This window comes from Pan troglodytes, chromosome 1 (assembly GCF_028858775.2).
Source record: "Pan troglodytes isolate AG18354 chromosome 1, NHGRI_mPanTro3-v2.0_pri, whole genome shotgun sequence".
Classification (NCBI taxonomy): Eukaryota; Metazoa; Chordata; class Mammalia; order Primates; family Hominidae; genus Pan; species Pan troglodytes.
Genome location: NC_072398.2, coordinates 101,479,122 through 101,499,680, shown reverse-complemented (window position 1 = coordinate 101,499,680; position 20,559 = coordinate 101,479,122).

Here is a 20,559-nt window from a genome sequence, read left to right as displayed (position 1 = left end):
AGTTGAATGCGTTCATCACAGCGAAATTTCTGAGAAGGCTTCTGTCTAGATTTTCTGTGAAGATATACCCGTTTCAAACGAAGGCCACAGAGTGGTCCAAATATCCACTTGCAGATCCTACAAAAAGAGTGTTTCAAACCTGAACTATCAACGGAAGGTTCAACTCTGGGATTTGAATGCAAACATCACAAAGAAGTTTCTGAGAATGCTTCTGTTCAGTTAGGTACAGTTATCCCGTTTCCAATGAAATCCTCAGAGAGGTCCAAATATCCACTTGCAGATTCTCCAAAAAGTGTGTTTCAAACCTGCTCCATCCAAAGGAATGTTCAGCTCTGTGAGTTAAACTCAATCATCACAAAGTATTTTCTGAGAATGCTTCCCTCTAGTTTTTATATGAAGCGATACCCTTTACTATCATAGGCCTCAAAGAGGTGCAGTTATCCACTTGCAGTTTCTACAAAAAGAGTGTTTCAAACATGAACTATGAAAGAAAGTTTCAACACTGTGAGTTGAATGCAAACATCACGAAGAAAGTTCGGAGAATGCTTCTGTTCAGTTCTGTGCGGTTTATCCCGTTTCCAACGAAATCCTGAGAGAGGTGCAAGTATCCACTTGCAGTTTCTACAAAAAGAGTGTTTCAAACCTGAACTATCAAAGAAAGGTTCAACACTGTGAGTTGAATGCAAACATCAGGAAGAAAGTTCTGAGAATGCTTCTGTTTAGTTCTGTGCGGTTTATCCCGTTTCCAACGAAATCCTCAGAGAGGTACAAATATCCACTTGCAGATTCGACAACTAGTGTGTTTCGAAACGGCTCCCTCCAAAGGAATGTTCAGCTCTGTGAGTTACACTCAGTCGTCACAAAGAGTTTTCTGAGAATGCTACTGTCTAGTTTGTATATGAAGTTATTTCCTTTACTACCATAGGCCTCAAAGCGGTCCATATCTCCTCTTGGAGATTCTACAAATAGAGAGTTTCCAAACTGCTCTGTCAAAGGGAATGTTCAACTCTGTGACTTGAATGCAATCATCCCAAAGTAGTTTCTGAGAATGCTTCTATCTAGTTTCTACGGGAAGATATTTCCTTTTCCACCACAGGCCTCCAAGCCCTCCAAATGTCCACTCGCAGATTCTAGAAAAAGAGTGTTTCAAAGCTTCTCTCTCCAAAGGAAAGTTCAACTCCGTGAGTGGAATGCAAATGTGACAAAGAAGTTTCTGAGAATGCTTCTGTTTAGCTTTTCTGGGAAGATTATCCCGTTTCCAACGAAATCTTCAAAGAGGTCCAAATATCCACTTGCAGATTCCACAGAAAGAGTGTTTGGAAACTGCTGTTAGAAAGGGAACCTTCAGCTCTGTGAGTTGAATGCAATCATCACAAAGAAGTTTCTGACAATGCTTCTCTCTAGTTTTTAGGTGACGATAATTCGTTTTCCACCACAGGCCTGAGAGCTCTCCAAATGTCCACTTGCAGACACTACGAAAAGAATGTTTCAGAACTGCTCTACGAAAAGCAATGTGAAACTCTGTGAGTTGAACACAAACATCACAGAGAAGTTTCAGATAATGCTTCTGTTTAGTTTTTATGTGAAGATATACCCATTTTCGAAGAAGTCTTCACATTGGCCCTATCCACCTTCAGATTCCACAAAAAGAGAGTTTCAAAACTGCTCTGTCCATAGGAGTGTTCAACTCTGTGAGTTGAATGCGTTCATCACAGCGAAGTTTCTGAGAAGGCTTCTGTCTAGATTTTCTGTGAAGATATACCCGTTTCAAACGAAGGCCACGGAGTGGTCCAAATATCCACTTGCAGATCCTACAAAAAGTGTTTCAAACCTGAACTATCAACGGAAGGTTCAACTCTGGGATTTGAATGCAAACATCACAAAGAAGTTTCTGAGAATGCTTCTGTTTAGTAAGGTGCAGTTATCCCGTTTCCAAGGAAATCCTCAGAGAGGTCCAAATATCCACTTGCAGATTGTACAAAAAGTGTGTTTCAAACCTGCTCCATCCAAAGGAATGTTCAGCTCTGTGAGTTAAACTCAATCATCACAAAGTATTTTCTGAGAATGCTTCCCTCTACTTTTTATATGAAGCTATTCCCTTTACTATCATAGGCCTCAAAGAGGTGCAGTTATCCACTTGCTGTTTCTACAAAAAGAGTGTTTCAAACATGAACTATCAAAGAAATGTTCAACACTGTGAGTTGAATGCAAACATCACGAAGAAAGTTCGGAGAATGCTTCTGTTCAGTTCTGTGCGGTTTATCCTGTTTCCAACGAAATCCTCAGAGAGGTGCAAGTATCCACTTGCAGTTTCTACAAAAAGAGTGTTTCAAACCTGAACTATCAAAGAAAGGTTCAACACTGTGAGTTGAATGCAAACATCAGGAAGAAAGTTCTGAGAATGCTTCTGATTAGTTCTGTGCAGTTTACCCCGTTTCCAACGAAATCCTCAGAGAGGTCCAAATATCCAGTTGCAGATTCTACAACTAGTGTGTTTCGAAACAGCTCCCTCCAAAGGAATGTTCAGCTCTGTGAGTTACACTCAGTCGCCACAAAGTGTTTTCTGAGAATGCTACTGTCTAGTTTGTATATGAAGTTACTTCCTTTACTAGTATAGGCCTCAGAGCGGTCCATATCACCTCTTGCCGATTCTTCAAAAAGAGAGTTTCCAAACTGCTCTGTCAAAGGGAATGTTCAACTCTGTGACTTGAATGCCCTCATCCCGAAGTAGTTTCTGAGAATGCTTCTATCTAGTTTCTACGGGAAGATATTTCCTTTTCCACCACAGGCCTCCAAGCCCTACAAATGTCCACTCGCAGATTCTAGACAAAGAGTGTTTCAAAGCTTCTCTCTCCAAAGGAAAGTTGAACTCCGTGAGTGGAATGCAAACATGACAAAGAAGTTTCTGAGAATGCTTCTGTGTAGCTTTTCTGGGAAGATTATCCCGTTTCCAACGAAATCTTCAAAGAGGTCCAAATATCCACTTGCAGATTCCACAGAAAGAGTGTTTGGAAACTGCTGTTAGAAAGGGAACCTTCAGCTCTGTGAGTTGAATGCAATCATCACAAAGAAGTTTCTGACAATGCTTCTCTCTAGTTTTTCGGTGACGATAATTCGTTTTCCACCACAGGCCTGAGAGCTCTCCAAATGTCCACTTGCAGACACTACGAAAAGAATGTTTCAGAACTGCTCTACGAAAAGCAATGTGAAACTGTGTGAGTTGAACAAAAAGATCACAGAGAAGTTTCAGAGAATGCTTCTGTTTAGTTTTTATGTGAAGATATACCCATTTGCGAAGAAGTCTTCACATTGGTCCTATCCACTTGCAGATTCCACAAAAAGAGAGTTTCAAAACTGCTCTATCCATAGGAGTGTTCAACTCTGTGAGTTGAATGCGTTCATGACAGCGAAGTTTCTGAGAAGGCTTCTGTCTAGATTTTCTGTGAAGATATACCCGTTTCAAACGAAGGCCACAGAGTGGTCCAAATATCCACTTGCAGATCCTACAAAAAGAGTGTTTCAAACCTGAACTATCAACGGAATGTTCAACTCTGGGATTTGAATGCAAACATCACAAAGAAGTTTCTGAGAATGCTTCTGTTCAGTTAGGTACAGTTATCCCGTTTCCAATGAAATCCTCAGAGAGGTCCAAATATCCACTTGCAGATTCTCCAAAAAGTGTTTCAAACCTGCTCCATCCAAAGGAATGTTCAGCTCTGTGAGTTAAACTCAATCATCACAAAGTATTTTCTGAGAATGCTTCCCTCTAGTTTTTATATGAAGCGATACCCTTTACTATCATAGGCCTCAAAGAGGTGCAGTTATCCACTTGCAGTTTCTACAAAAAGAGTGTTTCAAACATGAACTATGAAAGAAAGTTTCAACACTGTGAGTTGAATGCAAACATCACGAAGAAAGTTCGGAGAATGCTTCTGTTCAGTTCTGTGCGGTTTATACCGTTTCCAACGAAATCCTGAGAGAGGTGCAAGTATCCACTTGCAGTTTCTACAAAAAGAGTGTTTCAAACCTGAACTATCAAAGAAAGGTTCAACACTGTGAGTTGAATGCAAACATCAGGAAGAAAGTTCGGAGAATTCTTATGTTCAGTTCTGTGCGGTTTATCCCGTTTCCAACGAAATCCTCAGAGAGGTGCAAGTATCCACCTGCGGTTTCTACAAAAAGAGTGTTTCAAACCTGAACTATCAAAGAAAGGTTCAACACTGTGAGTTGAATTCAAACATCAGGAAGAAAGTTCTGAGATTGCTTCTGTTTAGTTCTGTGCGGTTTATCCCGTTTCCAGCTAAATCCTCAGAGAGGTCCAAATATCCACTTGCAGATTTTACAACTAGTGTGTTTCGAAACGGCTCCCCACAAAGGAATGTTCAGGTCTGTGGGTTACACTCAGTCGTCACAAAGTGTTTTCTGAGAATGCTACTGTCTAGTTTGTATATGAAGTTATTTCCTTTACTACCATAGGCCTCAAAGCGGTCCATATCTCCTCTTGCAGATTCTACAAAAAGAGAGTTTCCAAACTGCTCTGTCAAAGGGAATGTTCAACTCTGTGACTTGAATGCAATCATCCCAAAGTAGTTTCTGAGAATGCTTCTATCTAGTTTCTACGGGAAGATATTTCCTTTTCCACCACAGGCCTCCAAGCCCTCCAAATGTCCACTCGCAGATTCTAGAAAAAGAGTGTTTCAAAGCTTCTCTCTCCACAGGAAAGTTCAACTCCGTGAGTGGAATGCAAACATGACAAAGAAGTTTCTGAGAATGCTTCTGTTTAGCTTTTCTGGGAAGATTATCCCGTTTCCAACGAAATCTTCAAATAGGTCCAAATATCCACTTGCAGATTCCACAGAAAGAGTGTTTGGAAACTGCTGTTAGAAAGGGAACCTTCAGCTCTGTGAGTTGAATGCAATCATCACAAAGAAGTTTCTGACAATGATTCTCTCTAGTTTTTCGGTGACGATAATTCGTTTTCCACCACAGGCCTGAGAGCTCTCCAAATGTCCACTTGCAGACACTACAAAAAGAATGTTTCAGAACTGCTCTATGAAATGCAATGTGAAACTCTGTGAGTTGAACACAAAGATCACAGAGAAGTTTCAGAGAATGCTTCTGTTTAGTTTTTATGTGAAGATATACCCTTTTGCGAAGAAGTCTTCACATTGGTCCTATCCACTTGCAGATTCCACAAAAGAGAGTTTCAAAACTGCTCTATCCATAGGAGTGTTCAACTCTGTGAGTTGAATGCGTTCATCACAGCGAAGTTTCTGAGAAGGCTTCTGTCTAGATTTTCTGTGAAGATATACCCGTTTCAAACGAAGGCCACAGAGTGGTCCAAATATCCACTTGCAGATCCTACAAAAAGAGTGTTTCAAACCTGAACTATCAACGGAAGGTTCAACTCTGGGATTTGAATGCAAACATCACAAAGAAGTTTCTGAGAATGCTTCTGTTTAGTAAGGTGCAGTTATCCCGTTTCCAACGAAATCCTCAGAGAGGTCCAAATATCCACTTGCAGATTGTACAAAAAGTGTGTTTCAAACCTGCTCCATGCAAAGGAATGTTCAGCTCTGTGAGTTAAACTCAATCATCACAAATTATTTTCTGAGAATGCTTCCCTCTAGTTTTTATATGAAGCTATTCCCTTTACTATCATAGGCCTCAAAGAGGTGCAGTTATCCACTTGCTGTTTCTACAAAAAGAGTGTTTCAAACATGAACTATCAAAGAAATGTTCAACACTGTGAGTTGAATGCAAACATCACGAAGAAAGTTCGGAGAATGCTTCTGTTCAGTTCTGTGCGGTTTATCCTGTTTCCAACGAAATCCTCAGAGAGGTGCAAGTATCCACTTGCAGTTTCTACAAAAAGAGTGTTTCAAACCTGAACTATCAAAGAAAGGTTCAACACTGTGAGTTGAATGCAAACATCAGGAAGAAAGTTCTGAGAATGCTTCTGATTAGTTCTGTGCAGTTTACCCCGTTTCCAACGAAATCCTCAGAGAGGTCCAAATATCGACTTGCAGATTCTACAACTAGTGTGTTTCGAAACAGCTCCCTCCAAAGGAATGTTCAGCTCTGTGAGTTACACTCAGTCGTCACAAAGTGTTTTCTGAGAATGCTACTGTCTAGTTTGTATATGAAGTTATTTCCTTTACTAGTATAGGCCACAGAGCGGTCCATATCACCTCTTGCCGATTCTTCAAAAGGGAGTTTCCAAACTGCTCTGTCAAAGGGAATGTTCAACTCTGTGACTTGAATGCCATCATCCCGAAGTAGTTTCTGAGAATGCTTCTATCAATTTTCTACGGGAAGATATTTCCTTTTCCACCACAGGCCTCCAAGCCCTACAAATGTCCACTCGCAGATTCTAGACAAAGAGTGTTTCAAAGCTTCTCTCTCCAAAGGAAAGTTGAACTCCGTGAGTGGAATGCAAACATGACAAAGAAGTTTCTGAGAATGCTTCTGAGTAGCTTCTCTGGGAAGATTATCCTGTTTCCAACGAAATCTTCAAAGAGGTCCAAAATATCCACTTGCAGATTCCACAGAAAGAGTGTTTGGAAACTGCTGTTAGAAAGGGAACCTTCAGCTCTGTGAGTTGAATGCAATCATCACAAAGAAGTTTCTGACAATGCTTCTCTCTAGTTTTTCGGTGACGATAATTCGTTTTCCACCACAGGCCTGGGAGCTCTCCAAATGTCCACTTGCAGACACTATGAAAAGAATGTTTCAGAACTGCTCTATGAAAAGCAATGTGAAACTCTGTGAGTTGAACACAAAGATCACAGAGAAGTTTCAGAGAATGCTTCTGTTTAGTTTTTATGTGAAGATATACCCATTTGCGAAGAAGTCTTCACATTGGTCCTATCCACCTGCAGATTCCACAAAAAGAGAGTTCCAAAACTGCTCTGTCCATAGGAGTGTTCAACTCTGTGAGTTGAATGCGTTCATCACAGCGAAGTTTCTGAGAAGGCTTCTGTCTAGATTTTCTGTGAAGATATACCCGTTTCAAACGAAGGCCACAGAGTGGTCCAAATATCCACTTGCAGATCCTACAAAAAGTGTTTCAAACCTGAACTATCAACGGAAAGTTCAACTCTGGGATTTGAATGCAAACATCAGAAAGAAGTTTCTGAGAATGCTTCTGTTTAGTTAGGTGCAGTTATCCCGTTTCCAACAAAATCCTCAGAGAGGTCCAAATATCCAGTTGCAGATTCTACAAAAAGTGTGTTACAAACCTGCTCCATCCAAAGGAATGTTCAGCTCTGTGAGTTAAACTCAATCATCACAAAGTATTTTCTGAGAATGCTTCCCTCTAGTTTTAATATGAAGCTATTCCCTTTACTATCATAGGCCTCAAAGAGGTGCAGTTATGCACTTGCAGTTTCTACAAAAAGAGTGTTTCAAACCTGAACTATCAAAGAAAGGTTCAACACTGTGAGTTGAATGCAAACATCAGGAAGAAAGTTCTGAGAATGCTTCTGTTTAGTTCTGTGCGGTTTATCCCGTTACCAACGAAATCCTCAGAGAGGTCCAAATATCCACTTGCAGATTCGACAACTAGTGTGTTTCGAAACGGCTCCCTCCAAAGGAATGTTCAGCTCTGTGAGTTACACTCAGTCGTCACAAAGAGTTTTCTGAGAATGCTACTGTCTAGTTTGTATATGAAGTTATTTCCTTTACTACCATAGGCCTCAAAGCGGTCCATATCTCCTCTTGCAGATTCTACAAAAAGAGAGTTTCCAAACTGCTCTGTCAAAGGGAATGTTCAACTCTGTGACTTGAATGCAATCATCCCAAAGTAGTTACTGAGAATGCTTCTATCTAGTTTCTACGGGAAGATATTTCCTTTTCCACCACAGGCCTCCAAGCCCTCCAAATGTCCACTCGCAGATTGTAGAAAAAGAGTGTTTCAAAGCTTCTCTCTCCAAAGGAAAGTTCAACTCCGTGAGTGGAATGCAAACATGACAAAGAAGTTTCTGAGAATGCTTCTGTGTAGCTTTTCTGGGAAGATTATCCCGTTTCCAACGAAATCTTCAAAGAGGTCCAAATATCCACTTGCAGATTCCACAGAAAGAGTGTTTGGAAACTGCTGTTAGAAAGGGAACCTTCAGCTCTGTGAGTTGAATGCAATCATCACAAAGAAGTTTCTGACAATGCTTCTCTCTAGTTTTTAGGTGACGATAATTCGTTTTCCACCACAGGCCTGAGAGCTCTCCAAATGTCCACTTGCAGACACTACGAAAAGAATGTTTCAGAACTGCTCTACGAAAAGCAATGTGAAACTCTGTGAGTTGAACACAAAGATCACAGAGAAGTTTCAGAGAATGCTTCTGTTTAGTTTTTATGTGAAGATATACCCATTTGCGAAGAAGTCTTCACATTGGTCCTATCCACCTGCAGATTCCACAAAAAGAGAGTTTCAAAACTGCTGTGTCCATAGGAGTGTTCAACTCTGTTAGTTGAATGCGTTCATCACATTGAAGTTCCTGAGAAGGCTTCTGTCTAGATTTTCTGTGAAGGTATACCCGTTTCAAACGAAGGCCACAGAGTGGTCCAAATATCCACTTTCGGATCCTACAAAAAGTGTTTCAAACCTGAACTATCAACGGAAAGTTCAACTCTGGGATTTGAATGCAAACATCACAAAGAAGTTTCTGAGAATGCTTCTGTTTAGTTAGGTGCAGTTATCCCGTTTCCAACAAAATCCTCAGAGAGGTCCAAATATCCAGTTGCAGATTCCACAAAAAGTGTGTTTCAAACCTGCTCCATCCAAAGGAATGTTCAGCTCTGTGAGTTAAACTCAATCATCACAAAGTATTTTCTGAGAATGCTTCCCTGTAGTTTTTATATGAAGCTATTCCCTTTACTATCATAGGCCTCAAAGAGGTGCAAGTATCCACCTGCGGTTTCTACAAAAAGAGTGTTTCAAACCTGAACTATCAAAGAAAGGTTCAACACTGTGAGTTGAATGCAAACATCAGGAAGAAAGTTCTGAGAAAGCTTCTGTTTAGTTCTGTGCGGTTTATCCCGTTTCCAACGAAATCCTCAGAGAGGTCCAAATATCCACTTGCAGATTCTACAACTAGTGTGTTTCGAAACGGCTCCCCCCAAAGGAATGTTCAGGTCTGTGAGTTACACTCAGTCGTCACAAAGGGTTTTCTGAGAATGCTACTGTCTAGTTTGTATATGAAGTTATTTCCTTTACTACCATAGGCCTCAAAGCGGTTCATATCTCCTCTTGCAGATTCTACAAAAAGAGAGTTTCCAAACTGCTCTGTCAAAGGGAATGTTCAACTCTGTGACTTGAATGCAATCATCCCAAAGTAGTTACTGAGAATGCTTCTATCTAGTTTCTACGGGAAGATATTTCCTTTTCCACCACAGGCCTCCAAGCCCTACAAATGTCCACTCGCAGATTGTAGAAAAAGAGTGTTTCAAAGCTTCTCTCTCCAAAGGAAAGTTCAACTCCGTGAGTGGAATGCAAACATGACAAAGAAGTTTCTGAGAATGCTTCTGTGTAGCTTTTCTGGGAAGATTATCCCGTTTCCAACGAAATCTTCAAAGAGGTCCAAATATCCACTTGCAGATTCCACAGAAAGAGTGTTTGGAAACTGCTGTTAGAAAGGGAACCTTCAGCTCTGTGAGTTGAATGCAATCATCACAAAGAAGTTTCTGACAATGCTTCTCTCTAGTTTTTAGGTGACGATAATTCGTTTTCCACCACAGGCCTGAGAGCTCTCCAAATGTCCACTTGTAGACACTACGAAAAGAATGTTTCAGAACTGCTCTACGAAAAGCAATGTGAAACTCTGTGAGTTGAACACAAAGATCACAGAGAAGTTTCAGAGAATGCTTCTGTTTAGTTTTTATGTGAAGATATACCCATTTGCGAAGAAGTCTTCACATTGGTCCTATCCACCTGCAGATTCCACAAAAAGAGAGTTTCAAAACTGCTCTGTCCATAGGAGTGTTCAACTCTGAGAGTTGAATGCGTTCATCACAGTGAAGTTCCTGAGAAGGCTTCTGTCTAGATTTTCTGTGAAGGTATACCCGTTTCAAACGAAGGCCACAGAGTGGTCCAAATATCCACTTGCAGATCCTACAAAAAGAGGGTTTCAAACCTGAACTATCAACGGAAAGTTCAACTCTGGGATTTGAATGCAAACATCACAAAGAAGTTTCTGAGAATGCTTCTGTTTAGTTAGGTGCAGTTATCCCGTTTCCAACAAAATCCTCAGAGAGGTCCAAATATCCAGTTGCAGATTCCACAAAAAGTGTGTTTCAAACCTGCTCCATCCAAAGGAATGTTCAGCTCTGTGAGTTAAACTCAATCATCACAAAGTATTTTCTGAGAATGCTTCCCTGTAGTTTTTATATGAAGCTATTCCCTTAACTATCATAGGCCTCAAAGAAGTGCAGTTATCCACCTGCGGTTTCTACAAAAAGAGTGTTTCAAACCTGAACTATCAAAGAAAGGTTCAACACTGTGAGTTGAATGCAAACATCAGGAAGAAAGTTCTGAGAATGCTTCTGTTTAGTTCTGTGCGGTTTATCCCGTTTCCAACGAAATCCTCAGAGAGGTACAAATATCCACTTGCAGATTCGACAACTAGTGTGTTTCGAAACGGCTCCCTCCAAAGGAATGTTCAGCTCTGTGAGTTACACTCAGTCGTCACAAAGAGTTTTCTGAGAATGCTACTGTCTAGTTTGTATATGAAGTTATTTCCTTTACTAACATAGGCCTCAAAGCGGTCCATATCTCCTCTTGCAGATTCTACCAAAAGAGAGTTTCCAAACTGCTCTGTCAAAGGGAATGTTCAACTCTGTGACTTGAATGCAATCATCCCAAAGTAGTTTCTGAGAATGCTTCTATCTAGTTTCTAAGGGAAGATATTTCCTTTTCCACCACAGGCCTCCAAGCCCTCCAAATGTCCACTCGCAGATTCTAGAAAAAGAGTGTTTCAAAGCTTCTCTCTCCAAAGGAAAGTTCAACTCCGTGAGTGGAACGCAAACATGACAAAGAAGTTTCTGAGAATGCTTCTGTGTAGCTTTTCTGGGAAGATTATCCCGTTTCCAACGAAATCTTCAAAGAGGTCCAAATATCCACTTGCAGATTCCACAGAAAGAGTGTTTGGAAACTGCTGTTAGAAAGGGAACCTTCAGCTCTGTGAGTTGAATGCAATCATCACAAAGAAGTTTCTGACAATGCTTGTCTCTAGATTTGAGGTGACGATAATTCGTTTTCCACCACAGGCCTGAGAGCTCTCCAAATGTCCACTTGCAGACACTATGAAAAGAATGTTTCAGAACTGCTCTATGAAAAGCAATGTGAAACTCTGTGAGTTGAACACAAAGATCACAGAGAAGTTTCAGAGAATGCTTCTGTTTAGTTTTTATGTGAAGATATACCCATTTGCGAAGAAGTCTTCACATTGATCCTATCCACTTGCAGATTCCACAAAAAGAGAGTTTCAAAACTGCTCTATCCATAGGAGTGTTCAACTCTGTGAGTTGAATGCGTTCATCACAGCGAAGTTTCTGAGAAGGCTTCTGACTAGATTTTCTGTGAAGATATACCCGTTTCAAACGAAGGCCACAGAGTGGTCCAAATATCCACTTGCAGATCCTACAAAAAGAGTGTTTCAAACCTGAACTATCAACGGAAGGTTCAACTCTGGGATTTGAATGCAAACATCACAAAGAAGTTTCTGAGAATGCTTCTGTTCAGTTAGGTACAGTTATCCCGTTTCCAATGAAATCCTCAGAGAGGTCCAAATATCCACTTGCAGATTCTCCAAAAAGTGTGTTTCAAACCTGCTCCATCCAAAGGAATGTTCAGCTCTGTGAGTTAAACTCAATCATCACAAAGTATTTTCTGAGAATGCTTCCCTCTAGTTTTTATATGAAGCGATACCCTTTACTATCATAGGCCTCAAAGAGGTGCAGTTATCCACTTGCAGTTTCTACAAAAAGAGTGTTTCAAACATGAACTATGAAAGAAAGTTTCAACACTGTGAGTTGAATGCAAACATCACGAAGAAAGTTCGGAGAATGCTTCTGTTCAGTTCTGTGCGGTTTATCCCGTTTCCAACGAAATCCTGAGAGAGGTGCAAGTATCCACTTGCAGTTTCTACAAAAAGAGTGTTTCAAACCTGAACTATCAAAGAAAGGTTCAACACTGTGAGTTGAATGCAAACATCAGGAAGAAAGTTCTGAGAATGCTTCTGTTTAGTTCTGTGCGGTTTATCCCGTTTCCAACGAAATCCTCAGAGAGGTACAAATATCCACTTGCAGATTCGACAACTAGTGTGTTTCGAAACGGCTCCCTCCAAAGGAATGTTCAGCTCTGTGAGTTACACTCAGTCGTCACAAAGAGTTTTCTGAGAATGCTACTGTCTAGTTTGTATATGAAGTTATTTCCTTTACTACCATAGGCCTCAAAGCGGTCCATATCTCCTCTTGCAGATTCTACAAAAAGAGAGTTTCCAAACTGCTCTGTCAAAGGGAATGTTCAACTCTGTGACTTGAATGCAATCATCCCAAAGTAGTTTCTGAGAATGCTTCTATCTAGTTTCTAAGGGAAGATATTTCCTTTTCCACCACAGGCCTCCAAGCCCTCCAAATGTCCACTCGCAGATTCTAGAAAAAGAGTGTTTCAAAGCTTCTCTCTCCAAAGGAAAGTTCAACTCCGTGAGTGGAACGCAAACATGACAAAGAAGTTTCTGAGAATGCTTCTGTGTAGCTTTTCTGGGAAGATTATCCCGTTTCCAACGAAATCTTCAAAGAGGTCCAAATATCCACTTGCAGATTCCACAGAAAGAGTGTTTGGAAACTGCTGTTAGAAAGGGAACCTTCAGCTCTGTGAGTTGAATGCAATCATCACAAAGAAGTTTCTGACAATGCTTCTCTCTAGTTTTTAGGTGACGATAATTCGTTTTCCACCACAGGCCTGAGAGCTCTCCAAATGTCCACTTGCAGACACTACGAAAAGAATGTTTCAGAACTGCTCTACGAAAAGCAATGTGAAACTCTGTGAGTTGAACACAAACATCACAGAGAAGTTTCAGATAATGCTTCTGTTTAGTTTTTATGTGAAGATATACCCATTTTCGAAGAAGTCTTCACATTGGTCCTATCCACCTTCAGATTCCACAAAAAGAGAGTTTCAAAACTGCTCTGTCCATAGGAGTGTTCAACTCTGTGAGTTGAATGCGTTCATCACAGCGAAGTTTCTGAGAAGGCTTCTGTCTAGATTTTCTGTGAAGATATACCCGTTTCAAACGAAGGCCACGGAGTGGTCCAAATATCCACTTGCAGATCCTACAAAAAGTGTTTCAAACCTGAACTATCAACGGAAGGTTCAACTCTGGGATTTGAATGCAAACATCACAAAGAAGTTTCTGAGAATGCTTCTGTTTAGTAAGGTGCAGTTATCCCGTTTCCAAGGAAATCCTCAGAGAGGTCCAAATATCCACTTGCAGATTGTACAAAAAGTGTGTTTCAAACCTGCTCCATCCAAAGGAATGTTCAGCTCTGTGAGTTAAACTCAATCATCACAAAGTATTTTCTGAGAATGCTTCCCTCTACTTTTTATATGAAGCTATTCCCTTTACTATCATAGGCCTCAAAGAGGTGCAGTTATCCACTTGCTGTTTCTACAAAAAGAGTGTTTCAAACATGAACTATCAAAGAAATGTTCAACACTGTGAGTTGAATGCAAACATCACGAAGAAAGTTCGGAGAATGCTTCTGTTCAGTTCTGTGCGGTTTATCCTGTTTCCAACGAAATCCTCAGAGAGGTGCAAGTATCCACTTGCAGTTTCTACAAAAAGAGTGTTTCAAACCTGAACTATCAAAGAAAGGTTCAACACTGTGAGTTGAATGCAAACATCAGGAAGAAAGTTCTGAGAATGCTTCTGTTTAGTTCTGTGCGGTTTATCCCGTTACCAACGAAATCCTCAGAGAGGTCCAAATATCCACTTGCAGATTCGACAACTAGTGTGTTTCGAAACGGCTCCCTCCAAAGGAATGTTCAGCTCTGTGAGTTACACTCAGTCGTCACAAAGAGTTTTCTGAGAGTGCTACTGTCTAGTTTGTATATGAAGTTATTTCCTTTACTACCATAGGCCTCAAAGCGGTCCATATCTCCTCTTGCAGATTCTACAAAAAGAGAGTTTCCAAACTGCTCTGTCAAAGGGAATGTTCAACTCTGTGACTTGAATGCAATCATCCCAAAGTAGTTACTGAGAATGCTTCTATCTAGTTTCTACGGGAAGATATTTCCTTTTCCACCACAGGCCTCCAAGCCCTCCAAATGTCCACTCGCAGATTGTAGAAAAAGAGTGTTTCAAAGCTTCTCTCTCCAAAGGAAAGTTCAACTCCGTGAGTGGAATGCAAACATGACAAAGAAGTTTCTGAGAATGCTTCTGTGTAGCTTTTCTGGGAAGATTATCCCGTTTCCAACGAAATCTTCAAAGAGGTCCAAATATCCACTTGCAGATTCCACAGAAAGAGTGTTTGGAAACTGCTGTTAGAAAGGGAACCTTCAGCTCTGTGAGTTGAATGCAATCATCACAAAGAAGTTTCTGACAATGCTTCTCTCTAGTTTTTAGGTGACGATAATTCGTTTTCCACCACAGGCCTGAGAGCTCTCCAAATGTCCACTTGCAGACACTACGAAAAGAATGTTTCAGAACTGCTCTACGAAAAGCAATGTGAAACTCTGTGAGTTGAACACAAAGATCACAGAGAAGTTTCAGAGAATGCTTCTGTTTAGTTTTTATGTGAAGATATACCCATTTGCGAAGAAGTCTTCACATTGGTCCTATCCACCTGCAGATTCCACAAAAAGAGAGTTTCAAAACTGCTGTGTCCATAGGAGTGTTCAACTCTGTTAGTTGAATGCGTTCATCACAGTGAAGTTCCTGAGAAGGCTTCTGTCTAGATTTTCTGTGAAGGTATACCCGTTTCAAACGAAGGCCACAGAGTGGTCCAAATATCCACTTTCGGATCCTACAAAAAGTGTTTCAAACCTGAACTATCAACGGAAAGTTCAACTCTGGGATTTGAATGCAAACATCACAAAGAAGTTTCTGAGAATGCTTCTGTTTAGTTAGGTGCAGTTATCCCGTTTCCAACAAAATCCTCAGAGAGGTCCAAATATCCAGTTGCAGATTCCACAAAAAGTGTGTTTCAAACCTGCTCCATCCAAAGGAATGTTCAGCTCTGTGAGTTAAACTCAATCATCACAAAGTATTTTCTGAGAATGCTTCCCTGTAGTTTTTATATGAAGCTATTCCCTTTACTATCATAGGCCTCAAAGAGGTGCAAGTATCCACCTGCGGTTTCTACAAAAAGAGTGTTTCAAACCTGAACTATCAAAGAAAGGTTCAACACTGTGAGTTGAATGCAAACATCAGGAAGAAAGTTCTGAGAAAGCTTCTGTTTAGTTCTGTGCGGTTTATCCCGTTTCCAACGAAATCCTCAGAGAGGTCCAAATATCCACTTGCAGATTCTACAACTAGTGTGTTTCGAAACGGCTCCCCCCAAAGGAATGTTCAGGTCTGTGAGTTACACTCAGTCGTCACAAAGGGTTTTCTGAGAATGCTACTGTCTAGTTTGTATATGAAGTTATTTCCTTTACTACCATAGGCCTCAAAGCGGTTCATATCTCCTCTTGCAGATTCTACAAAAAGAGAGTTTCCAAACTGCTCTGTCAAAGGGAATGTTCAACTCTGTGACTTGAATGCAATCATCCCAAAGTAGTTACTGAGAATGCTTCTATCTAGTTTCTACGGGAAGATATTTCCTTTTCCACCACAGGCCTCCAAGCCCTACAAATGTCCACTCGCAGATTCTAGAAAAAGAGTGTTTCAAAGCTTCTCTCTCCAAAGGAAAGTTCAACTCCGTGAGTGGAATGCAAACATGACAAAGAAGTTTCTGAGAATGCTTCTGTGTAGCTTTTCTGGGAAGATTATCCCGTTTCCAACGAAATCTTCAAAGAGGTCCAAATATCCACTTGCAGATTCCACAGAAAGAGTGTTTGGAAACTGCTGTTAGAAAGGGAACCTTCAGCTCTGTGAGTTGAATGCAATCATCACAAAGAAGTTTCTGACAATGCTTCTCTCTAGTTTTTAGGTGACGATAATTCGTTTTCCACCACAGGCCTGAGAGCTCTCCAAATGTCCACTTGTAGACACTACGAAAAGAATGTTTCAGAACTGCTCTACGAAAAGCAATGTGAAACTCTGTGAGTTGAACACAAAGATCACAGAGAAGTTTCAGAGAATGCTTCTGTTTAGTTTTTATGTGAAGATATACCCATTTGCGAAGAAGTCTTCACATTGGTCCTATCCACCTGCAGATTCCACAAAAAGAGAGTTTCAAAACTGCTCTGTCCATAGGAGTGTTCAACTCTGAGAGTTGAATGCGTTCATCACAGTGAAGTTCCTGAGAAGGCTTCTGTCTAGATTTTCTGTGAAGGTATACCCGTTTCAAACGAAGGCCACAGAGTGGTCCAAATATCCACTTGCAGATCCTACAAAAAGAGGGTTTCAAACCTGAACTATCAACGGAAAGTTCAACTCTGGGATTTGAATGCAAACATCACAAAGAAGTTTCTGAGAATGCTTCTGTGTAGTTAGGTGCAGTTATCCCGTTTCCAACAAAATCCTCAGAGAGGTCCAAATATCCAGTTGCAGATTCCACAAAAAGTGTGTTTCAAACCTGCTCCATCCAAAGGAATGTTCAGCTCTGTGAGTTAAACTCAATCATCACAAAGTATTTTCTGAGAATGCTTCCCTGTAGTTTTTATATGAAGCTATTCCCTTAACTATCATAGGCCTCAAAGAAGTGCAGTTATCCACCTGCGGTTTCTACAAAAAGAGTGTTTCAAACCTGAACTATCAAAGAAAGGTTCAACACTGTGAGTTGAATGCAAACATCAGGAAGAAAGTTCTGAGAATGCTTCTGTTTAGTTCTGTGCGGTTCATCCCGTTTCCAACGAAATCCTCAGAGAGGTACAAATATCCACTTGCAGATTCGACAACTAGTGTGTTTCGAAACGGCTCCCTCCAAAGGAATGTTCAGCTCTGTGAGTTACACTCAGTCGTCACAAAGAGTTTTCTGAGAATGCTACTGTCTAGTTTGTATATGAAGTTATTTCCTTTACTACCATAGGCCTCAAAGCGGTCCATATCTCCTCTTGCAGATTCTACCAAAAGAGAGTTTCCAAACTGCTCTGTCAAAGGGAATGTTCAACTCTGTGACTTGAATGCAATCATCCCAAAGTAGTTTCTGAGAATGCTTCTATCTAGTTTCTAAGGGAAGATATTTCCTTTTCCACCACAGGCCTCCAAGCCCTCCAAATGTCCACTCGCAGATTCTAGAAAAAGAGTGTTTCAAAGCTTCTCTCTCCAAAGGAAAGTTCAACTCCGTGAGTGGAACGCAAACATGACAAAGAAGTTTCTGAGAATGCTTCTGTGTAGCTTTTCTGGGAAGATTATCCCGTTTCCAACGAAATCTTCAAAGAGGTCCAAATATCCACTTGCAGATTCCACAGAAAGAGTGTTTGGAAACTGCTGTTAGAAAGGGAACCTTCAGCTCTGTGAGTTGAATGCAATCATCACAAAGAAGTTTCTGACAATGCTTGTCTCTAGATTTGAGGTGACGATAATTCGTTTTCCACCACAGGCCTGAGAGCTCTCCAAATGTCCACTTTCAGACACTATGAAAAGAATGTTTCAGAACTGCTCTATGAAAAGCAATGTGAAACTCTGTGAGTTGAACACAAAGATCACAGAGAAGTTTCAGAGAATGCTTCTGTTTAGTTTTTATGTGAAGATATACCCATTTGCGAAGAAGTCTTCACATTGATCCTATCCACTTGCAGATTCCACAAAAAGAGAGTTTCAAAACTGCTCTATCCATAGGAGTGTTCAACTCTGTGAGTTGAATGCGTTCATCACAGCGAAGTTTCTGAGAAGGCTTCTGACTAGATTTTCTGTGAAGATATACCCGTTTCAAACGAAGGCCACAGAGTGGTCCAAATATCCACTTGCAGATCCTACAAAAAGAGTGTTTCAAACCTGAACTATCAACGGAAGGTTCAACTCTGGGATTTGAATGCAAACATCACAAAGAAGTTTCTGAGAATGCTTCTGTTCAGTTAGGTACAGTTATCCCGTTTCCAATGAAATCCTCAGAGAGGTCCAAATATCCACTTGCAGATTCTCCAAAAAGTGTGTTTCAAACCTGCTCCATCCAAAGGAATGTTCAGCTCTGTGAGTTAAACTCAATCATCACAAAGTATTTTCTGAGAATGCTTCCCTCTAGTTTTTATATGAAGCGATACCCTTTACTATCATAGGCCTCAAAGAGGTGCAGTTATCCACTTGCAGTTTCTACAAAAAGAGTGTTTCAAACATGAACTATGAAAGAAAGTTTCAACACTGTGAGTTGAATGCAAACATCACGAAGAAAGTTCGGAGAATGCTTCTGTTCAGTTCTGTGCGGTTTATCCCGTTTCCAACGAAATCCTGAGAGAGGTGCAAGTATCCACTTGCAGTTTCTACAAAAAGAGTGTTTCAAACCTGAACTATCAAAGAAAGGTTCAACACTGTGAGTTGAATGCAAACATCAGGAAGAAAGTTCTGAGAATGCTTCTGTTTAGTTCTGTGCGGTTTATCCCGTTTCCAACGAAATCCTCAGAGAGGTACAAATATCCACTTGCAGATTCGACAACTAGTGTGTTTCGAAACGGCTCCCTCCAAAGGAATGTTCAGCTCTGTGAGTTACACTCAGTCGTCACAAAGAGTTTTCTGAGAATGCTACTGTCTAGTTTGTATATGAAGTTATTTCCTTTACTACCATAGGCCTCAAAGCGGTCCATATCTCCTCTTGCAGATTCTACAAAAAGAGAGTTTCCAAGCTGCTCTGTCAAAGGGAATGTTCAACTCTGTGACTTGAATGCAATCATCCCAAAGTAGTTTCTGAGAATGCTTCTATCTAGTTTCTACGGGAAGATATTTCCTTTTCCACCACAGGCCTCCAAGCCCTCCAAATGTCCACTCGCAGATTCTAGAAAAAGAGTGTTTCAAAGCTTCTCTCTCCAAAGGAAAGTTCAACTCCGTGAGTGGAATGCAAATGTGACAAAGAAGTTTCTGAGAATGCTTCTGTTTAGCTTTTCTGGGAAGATTATCCCGTTTCCAACGAAATCTTCAAAGAGGTCCAAATATCCACTTGCAGATTCCACAGAAAGAGTGTTTGGAAACTGCTGTTAGAAAGGGAACCTTCAGCTCTGTGAGTTGAATGCAATCATCACAAAGAAGTTTCTGACAATGCTTCTCTCTAGTTTTTAGGTGACGATAATTCGTTTTCCACCACAGGCCTGAGAGCTCTCCAAATGTCCACTTGCAGACACTACGAAAAGAATGTTTCAGAACTGCTCTACGAAAAGCAATGTGAAACTCTGTGAGTTGAACACAAACATCACAGAGAAGTTTCAGATAATGCTTCTGTTTAGTTTTTATGTGAAGATATACCCATTTTCGAAGAAGTCTTCACATTGGTCCTATCCACCTTCAGATTCCACAAAAAGAGAGTTTCAAAACTGCTCTGTCCATAGGAGTGTTCAACTCTGTGAGTTGAATGCGTTCATCACAGCGAAGTTTCTGAGAAGACTTCTGTCTAGATTTTCTGTGAAGATATACCCGTTTCAAACGAAGGCCACGGAGTGGTCCAAATATCCACTTGCAGATCCTACAAAAAGTGTTTCAAACCTGAACTATCAACGGAAGGTTCAACTCTGGGATTTGAATGCAAACATCACAAAGAAGTTTCTGAGAATGCTTCTGTTTAGTAAGGTGCAGTTATCCCGTTTCCAAGGAAATCCTCAGAGAGGTCCAAATATCCACTTGCAGATTGTACAAAAAGTGTGTTTCAAACCTGCTCCATCCAAAGGAATGTTCAGCTCTGTGAGTTAAACTCAATCATCACAAAGTATTTTCTGAGAATGCTTCCCTCTACTTTTTATATGAAGCTATTCCCTTTACTATCATAGGCCTCAAAGAGGTGCAGTTATCCACTTGCTGTTTCTACAAAAAGAGTGTTTCAAACATGAACTATCAAAGAAATGTTCAACACTGTGAGTTGAATGCAAACATCACGAAGAAAGTTCGGAGAATGCTTCTGTTCAGTTCTGTGCGGTTTATCCTGTTTCCAACGAAATCCTCAGAGAGGTGCAAGTATCCACTTGCAGTTTCTACAAAAAGAGTGTTTCAAACCTGAATTATCAAAGAAAGGTTCAACACTGTGAGTTGAATGCAAACATCAGGAAGAAAGTTCTGAGAATGCTTCTGATTAGTTCTGTGCAGTTTGCCCCGTTTCCAACGAAATCCTCAGAGAGGTCCAAATATCCAGTTGCAGATTCTACAACTAGTGTGTTTCGAAACAGCTCCCTCCAAAGGAATGTTCAGCTCTGTGAGTTACACTCAGTCGCCACAAAGTGTTTTCTGAGAATGCTACTGTCTAGTTTGTATATGAAGTTATTTCCTT